The 9,007-nt window shown below is 35.4% G+C and overlaps 1 protein-coding gene across 1 annotated transcript in view; it reads right to left on the bottom strand.

Moving 5' to 3' along the window:
- Positions 1-422: 422 nt before the first annotated feature.
- Positions 423-9,007, bottom strand: part of Nin (blastoderm-specific gene 25D) — a 190,233-nt gene continuing 181,648 nt past the window's right edge. The window contains exon 9 of the transcript XR_001847194.1: positions 423-1,119. The gene's annotated coding sequence lies outside the window, so the exon portion shown is untranslated. The remainder of the gene's footprint in view (positions 1,120-9,007) is intronic.

The raw sequence follows: 9,007 nt of genomic DNA on the forward strand, positions 1-9,007 counted from the left end.
TTGCTGGCAAACTGCTTCTCAATGGTTTTACCTTGCTATGTTTTTATCATGGTACAAATGGTACAAACGAGCTTTTGGATTTAAACATTTTTCATATTAGATATATAAGCGATACAAGATATATAAGCTATTTAACTTTTTTCAAATTATATATAAGTGATTTAACCTTTTTCATATTAGCCATATAAGCGATCCACCGTCTTTTCATATTAGATATTTAAGTGTGCCAATAGGGGCACCGAAATTGCTTATATGGAAACTGTGCATTTAGACATGATTTCGGTTTCAACCGAAACTGTGCATGTATGCTTTATTTGGTTTTTGCCATATGGCCCAAAACGCGGACTGTTACATTACATTTTGGCTCACACTAATTTTTAAATACCGCTGAAACTCGCGAGAATACAATTTTCGGATAATTTTTCTTCTTGCACCTGAAAGCATAAGTATGTAGCATTATTTAATATATACAAAAATATATTGTAACTCCTGTGGTTTAGGAGTTATGAATGTTTCAACAGCGGACTGTTGCATTACAATTTTTGAAAGTACTTTTTAAAGTTGCTTTATATTATTGAAAAAGTGTGCTCTCCTAATATAATGTTTTCAAAAGTTGGTACACAGTTTCCTAGCTTCAGGATGGCATTCAAGAACTACGTATTAATTGAACTGATAAAACTAATTTTGAGGTCAATATTTGTAAAAAATAGTCGGACTGGTACGTTACAGAAAAAGACTGTTACGTTACCTGTGCGATATACGTGTAGCGATAAGATTATAATTAGGTATTTAAATCGCTTTTAGTGTGTTTTATGCAATAAGTAGCATGAATTCAGTAGTTTTGCGATATGACAAGTAATTCAAAGAAATTAAGAACATGATAATTATGAATACAGATTTTAAAGTTTCTGATGCTGTGCAGCTGTAGGTCGTTTCCGAAGTAATTTTCTGCGTAGAACTCGAACTTGATCTTAGTACTGCGCCAAGATGTTAAGTTTTTCGCGTTTAGTTTCACAAAAAACGCCTTTAATGGTTTATACTGTTTGCTCTATTTAGAACTATTCTTACCCTTCAAATGTTAGATTCGAGGACTCGGCATTTTGTAGAATAATAGTAGTACTAGAAAAATAGCAGAAATAATTCCAAAAGTTTTTTTATTATTTAATCGGAAAATCTTCTTCTTTCAGCTTCTTACTTCGCTTCTTTTGAGTTCGTTCCTCTTTGAAATAATATAATTCTCGAGTTTTTTATTTTTCTACGTAATTCTTATCTTCTCAGTTTATATAAGTTAGAAAAAATAACAGTTTTAACTATGGGACAATAACACGTTGAATAGCTTCCAATGTTGCTTGTAAAATGAGCCATATCTTTAACTAAATAGGAAAAAAAGGTTACCTAAAAATTAAATTAGTTCAAAAGACTGTTACGTTACAAATAGCTTTCCACCGAAAACATATTGGTAATGAAGAGTATGTGGAACTATCTTATTTTACTGTGAAATAAGGCCGAAAAATGCTCGGAGAAAACTATATTTTTCCTTTTTTAGTTTGGTGGATTCCGCGCCAAAAAACTTTTTAATATTTTGGACTGTTACATTACATTAAAAAATACTGCCGACTTGATTTTCATATAGAAAACTAATCGCTGATTTTTTTGTCGAATACTTTTTTTTATTTACTTCAAAATAATACAAGGCAAGCGAAGAGAGGCAAGTATAATGCAAAAAAGTGGTGGACCTTAAATATAAACTACCCTTTAGTTTCATGTTGTGCTTTTTTAATTTTCGTTTATTTAAACGTGTCTCAAGACTAAGTGAATTTTCATGTTTGAGAGGAGATTCGTGTTAATATTGATGTTATCCGATACCTTAGAATATGTATGACCCAGATATAATCCAAAATCTGCGAAACCTAAGAAAAAAATGTTTCCCCTTTGTTTCGTTTTCGGCGATTTGGGCCATATGCATTATTTCGGTTTTCAACCGAAAATGTGCATGTATGCATTACTTGGTTTTTTTTTCATATGCATTATTTCGCTTTTAAAACGAAAGTATGCATATGCATAGTTTCGGTATTTTCTCATATGCATTATTTCGGCGAGTTCGTGGCGAGTCAATCGCACCACTTATTACATCAAAAACAAATGTCAATGAAAGGATAGTTCTTCTACTATTTAAGGATTTTAAGTTAATTAGCAGACACTTAGCATTATAGGAAGGTATCGGCTCTTGAAAATGCAGCGACCGTAGAGCAAAGCGCATAAAAGCTTTTTGAACACGCTCAAGCCGTTTTATATGACAGTCATAATAAGGTCTCCAGATAATGACAGCATATTCTAGCTTCGATCGTACCAGCGATGTATACAGTAGTTTTAGCGTATATGGATCAGTAAAATCCGTGCTAAAACGGCGAACGAAAGCAAGCGTAGAGTAGGATTTTGCGACAACGTAATTTCAATGACTATGAAAAAGAAATTTAGCATCAAAAACTACTCCAAGATCAGATATTTCATTAACAGAACTCAGCACAGAGTCTCCAACATAATAGCTGGTAGGGATGAGTGATCGAGATTTTGAAAACGACATGTAAAAGCATTTTTTAATATTTAGATGCAAATGATTCCTACTACACCAAGCTGCCACATTGTCAAGATCCGATTGAAGTTCGATCTAGTCAGAAAGACTCGTGACTGTTTTAAATATTTTTAAGTCGTCCGCATACAATAAAAAATTAGAGTATCTAAAGCAATGTCGTATGTCATTAATAANAAGAAAAAACTGTTTCCCCTTTGTTTCGTTTTCGGCGATTTGGGCCATATGCATTATTTCGGTTTTCAACCGAAAATGTGCATGTATGCATTACTTGGTTTTTTTTTCATATGCATTATTTCGCTTTTAAAACGAAAGTATGCATATGCATAGTTTCGGTATTTTCTCATATGCATTATTTCGGCGAGTTCGTGGCGAGTCAATCGCACCACTTATTACATCAAAAACAAATGTCAATGAAAGGATAGTTCTTCTACTATTTAAGGATTTTAAGTTAATTAGCAGACACTTAGCATTATAGGAAGGTATCGGCTCTTGAAAATGCAGCGACCGTAGAGCAAAGCGCATAAAAGCTTTTTGAACACGCTCAAGCCGTTTTATATGACAGTCATAATAAGGTCTCCAGATAATGACAGCATATTCTAGCTTCGATCGTACCAGCGATGTATACAGTAGTTTTAGCGTATATGGATCAGTAAAATCCGTGCTAAAACGGCGAACGAAAGCAAGCGTAGAGTAGGATTTTGCGACAACGTAATTTCAATGACTATGAAAAAGAAATTTAGCATCAAAAACTACTCCAAGATCAGATATTTCATTAACAGAACTCAGCACAGAGTCTCCAACATAATAGCTGGTAGGGATGAGTGATCGAGATTTTGAAAACGACATGTAAAAGCATTTTTTAATATTTAGATGCAAATGATTCCTACTACACCAAGCTGCCACATTGTCAAGATCCGATTGAAGTTCGATCTAGTCAGAAAGACTCGTGACTGTTTTAAATATTTTTAAGTCGTCCGCATACAATAAAAAATTAGAGTATCTAAAGCAATGTCGTATGTCATTAATAAAAATTACAAACAAAAGAGGTCCGAGGATACTACCTTGCGGGACCCCAGAGGACGCAATAAAAGAACGTGAGCAAATACCATCCACAACAACAACACAACAACGTTCCGCCAAGTATGACTTCACCTAAGACAAAAAACTAGAATGAAAGCCAAGGTCGGCTAGCTTAGACACTAAGAGTGAATGGTTTACCTTGTCAAAAGCCTTCGAAAAATCGGTATAGACCGTATCGACTTGAACTCGATTCTTAAAAGCAGAAAGACAATATTCAGAAAAAACTGCAAGATTAGTTACAGTTGACCTACCAGGCATAAAGCCATGTTGATTAGTACAAATTGAACTCTTAACTGCAAATAATATTCTTTCCTTAACTATAATTTCACACAAATTTTGACATGGTAGAAAGTTTAGAAATAGGCCAGTAGTTGGCGATATTATTTTTATTCCCGCTTTTAAAATTAGGAGTGATAGAGGTTACTTTCCAGGCCTCAATGAACTCGCCGTCATTAAGAGACTTATTAAATATTAATAAAATTGGGTAAGCAATTGCTGAGACACTCGTAAACAAGTAAGAGCATAAGCCATCTACATACATCCATTTGAGATGATGATTTGATCATCAAAATGCCTCTAATGACGTCCTCAATGGTTAAGGAGAGCTCTCCAAAATTTGTAGGGCAATCAAGCACCGTCATCACATAAGTTCGAATCAGGCTTAAAGTTTGAACTGAAGACGAATGAGCATTGGTTTCGTTATAAAAAGACATGCGACGGGATGCTTGAATACGAGTTTGTTGATTTGACGTAATGCCAAAAAGACATTGGGTTCAGTTTGANGCTAGAAGCACCGTCATCGCATAAGTTCGAATCAGGCTCAAAGTTTGAACTGAAGAAGTCCGCAAAAAGGTTAGCGGCTTCAAAAGACGAATGAGCATGGGTTTCATTATAAACAACTTGCGACGGGATACTTGAATGCGAGTTTGTTGATTTGACGTAATGCCAAAAAGATTTTGGGTTGAGTTTGATGTCAGATTCAAATTTAGCCTCATAGTTTTTATGGAGAGTCTTATACCATGTTCTGACCGACATCGAAAACATGTTTTCGTTGCTAAAACTGGTTTTCGACCTAAAACTTGTGTTTTCGTCCATGTAAAATCTGCCAAACGAAAACCAGTTTTCGCTGAAAACTACTTGAAAACTCACATTCCACTCATTCCAATCGGTGTCTTCACTAGTTTTTTCGATTATTTATCGAAGTGGAAGTCATATTTTATCATCTTTATTACGCCATTTTGGATTTATTGTTAATAGGCTGTCCAAATTAAAATAAGAATGAAAGTAAGAGGTTGCTAATGAAAAGAAAATGAGGGAAAAGCATTTTGGTTTTGTTTTTGTGTAGCAAAACTGTAATCAGAGGATGTAAGAAATGTCAACGAAAACACTAACAGCCGGTGTGAACAGCATTCAGCCCACAATTCCAAAACTCGTTTTCAAAGTGTTTTCGTTGTCGGTCAGAACATGGTGTTACTCCGTGATTTAAACTTATTGGAATAGTATAAATACTTTTCCTTGTGGGAAGACGAATTTGACAATTTGTATTTCTTGAAAAACCTATTCCTTAAATTCTTAAGCTTCTTTAAATCATTTGTATACCAAGGTATTTTGTAGCAATTCCTTTTCTTCAACGGCATAATACTCCTACAAATTTCATTAACTTTGCATTTAAAAAATATTAAAGCAGTCGGTAATATCTTCCCCAACAAATATAGAGTCCCAGTCTAGAATACCAATCATACCATTTATAGCATCAAAGTTACAGTTCCTAAAACTGTAATTTTTAGATGGAGTATCAAGTTTAATGCTTCTGAACTCATAAAACTCCAATTGCAGAACAAGAGGAACATGATATAGGCCTGGACACGACAGAGGGTCGAGACATTCATGTAGAGAAAAGTGCATGTTATCGCTTATAAATATTAAGTCTAGGATCCTAGCAAGTTTGTTAATAAACTTGTTAATCTGGAAGAGATTTAAGCTTAATAGATTGTCCACAACATATGTTTCAGAAAAACTGTTAACATTATTAGGATACAAAGCTATGCTGTCATCCACAGGTACCCAGTCCACATTACCTAGGTTAAAATCACCTAAAATACAAAAATTGCAGTTTGATCGCTTATATACTAAGTTCACAAGGTTATCTATATACGCTTTATACAAAGTATTTGTACTACTCGGCGGAATATAGGATGCACTAATAATAAGTGTTGAAGAACCATTCACGGATACACATAGTTGATCTAGTAGTGAATCCCCATTCTGCAGTGAAAGAAGCGACGAACGATGTTTCCGCTGAACAGCAATTAAAAGGCCACCACCACGAGCAAGTCCAGTTTTGATGGCATCCCGATCCTTACGATAGACGTTGTAAATGTTGGGATCAAAAAATTCGCTGTCATAAAAATCAGCATTTAGCCAGGTTTCAACCAGAACAAATACGTCATAGTCCAAATGTGAACTTAATTCGTACCAGTTTTTAGACATAGTTCTAAGCCCAGAAACATTTTGGTAATAGATGCTGAGAGGCTTAGGGTAGGCTTCGATATTTGCAGATGCTGTTATGGATCTTGTTGAATTACGCCTTCTTTTGGAAAAAACGGAAGGGTCGAGCTTTTGCGTTAACTGGCCAGATATCCGCATTAACTACCCTATTATAATATGAGTCTGATACTCCCAGTTTGAAATTTATTTTTTTAAGATCGGCCACATTGGCATACTTTTTGACGAGCATGAAACATGCCAGGTATGCCTTGCTAATATCAGCATGTTTCGACACATAACTTAAAATATCATCTTCAGACACATTAGGCAAAAATGACGAGACATGCAGCCACTTCATACTCGATACAACGCTTAATTCACCATTGTTGTTCGCCACAATAACTAGAGGCTGTCTAGAATTTTTCCGGTTGCTGCTCCCAACTGTTCTCCACTCTGGGACTTGATTCCTATCGGGCATAACAGCATTTGGCACATTTGGAGCAACTAGCAAGCCTCCATGGGTAGGCTGTAAAGTTGACGAGCCTGAATTACGCGCAACCACTCTAGCAAAAGTCATCCGGGATGCAGTTTTAGTGTGTGTGAGAGAGGTAGTAGCAGGTGCAGTAGGCTTAGTGGGCGGCGCAACAACAGAGGCACTAGAAAGTCAAATTCGTATTCTCAACGTTTGTGACTGCAGCACCAGCTGCTATACAGATCGAAGCATCAGTAGTAGGCATATTAGAATATAAATCTTGAGCATTGCCAACAGAAGAAGGCGAAAGCGAAGAGCACAAGAGAGTTTGATTAACAACGTTAGTAACAACAGCATTCGAGGTTGACCGAGAGTCAGCAGCGGCAGCAGCTTTGATTATTGAATCATTTGCATTGACGACAGTGGATGAATATGAAGAGCAAGAGATAGATTGATTAGCTGTATCAGCCACCTCCTTGTATTTGTTTACATCAACAAAGCAGTTTGTGATCAACTTATGCAAGTCACTGACAACGCATCGCAGGTCTTTTAGTTCGGATGTTAACGAAGATATTACAGCGTCTTTGTTATGAAGATTAGTTTGCAGTAATTGAATGTCAGCATGAAGAGCATCAGATTTATTTGACAGCTGTTTATTATCATCAGAAATAGTAGTCAACAACGAGAGCACACGAACATTCTCCGCTCTCATAGCTATAAGTTCTTTGACCACTGTTTGATAATTGTCTTGTGGAGTAGAGTTTACAATGGGTTTTTGTTTTTGTGATTCAGAGTGCATATTAGAAGAAGCTGTCTCATTAAAATTAACAGCTGGTGATGATGCGCGAAGAGATGCACGGCGCTCAGCAGCACAAGCATTGCAAAGAAAGGTTTGTTGGATGCAATCAAAAAGTCGAGATCACTTTGCAAAATACCAACACACTTTAAATGAAATGCACACTGCACCTTCGACTGAGTACGGTCCACTTTTAGTTTAAACACGCACGGCATTTTTAATAGTTTATATTTATGCCAATTTTAATTACATTCTTAGAGTCACTATCTCCACTAAAGATTGTATGCTTTGATGAAAGTTTATAGATACACCAGTAAAAGACTTAACAGAGCGAATAGCAAACACGTCCGAACGGTTTGACATACCACAGCGACTTTGCATGCATGCATTATTTCGCTTTTTGTTATATGAATTATTTCGGTCTTCTTACGAAACTGTGCATATGGATAATTTCGTTTTTTCTAATATGAATTATTTACTTCTACTTAGTAAGGGTTATAATCCCTAAGCGCGGCCGAAGGCCGCCTACGCAGAAAGAAGTTCGTTTTCATGTATGCACTATTTCGGTTTTTGTCATATGCATTATTTCGGTTTTGAGTCGAAACTGTGCATGTATGCATTACTTCGTTTTTCTCATATGCGTTATTTCGGTTTTCAAACGAAAGTGTGCATGTATGCATTATTTCGGTTTTTTCATATGCGTTATTTGAGATCGATTTTAAGCGGTCGTTATTCATATTCCCACATACATACATACATACACTTAGGTCTTTTTGTTATGCGGTACATGCATTCCTCAGAAAGCCGCATTAAAAAGTTCTTTACTTTCATACAAAAACAGGGTATGCGTTCCAGCATTTTCAAAAACCTTGCACACTGAAAAAAGTAATAAAAACTCTCAAAAAGACAAAACCGCTACATCGAAAAAGTGGTTTGAAAAACCGCATAAATTCAAATCCGCATAAAAAGGGACCTATGTGTATATTACTTTTCATAACAATTCAAGTCTATTACATGCGCCCCACGCTTTTCATTTTCAATCTCATAAATTGATTATAATAACTTTTGCTAAAATTTCAAAATCAAAAGATATCAAAACAAATTATATTCATTTATAAAAGCTTGGTATATTAAAAGGTTTTTTTTTTCTATTTTTAGGTGTGTGTCTATAAAATTTTGCATTAGATATTAAAATAGTTTAACTTGCAGTGAAAAGAGAACAGAAGACTATTGCGCAAAATACACCACACAAATTTTTGCGTAAATACAAATTATTACAAATAAGATTCTTCTTCGATTCCTATTGGTATTTGCGCAAATATTTGTGTGGTTTATTTTGTGCGTATGCAAGCAAACTGTTTTGTGCTCACGTTTAGTATGTGCATCCATACGAGCACCAATTAATTTCACTTAAAGAAATGGCTTGTCATCCATTTCCGCTGTAGCATATGTAGTGCATATTTTTAGGCGCAATATTTAGCTACTTACGGCAAGGCCTACCGACGAGGTTGATAATCTATAATTATAGCTAAAAATGGTGTCTGGACATGCAAATTGATAAAAACGTTGTAATAAAAAG

Source organism: Rhagoletis zephyria, unplaced genomic scaffold, assembly GCF_001687245.7.
Source record: "Rhagoletis zephyria isolate East Lansing unplaced genomic scaffold, Rhagoletis_zephyria_1.1 Rzeph_scaffold_00640, whole genome shotgun sequence".
In the NCBI taxonomy this organism is placed as follows: Eukaryota; Metazoa; Arthropoda; class Insecta; order Diptera; family Tephritidae; genus Rhagoletis; species Rhagoletis zephyria.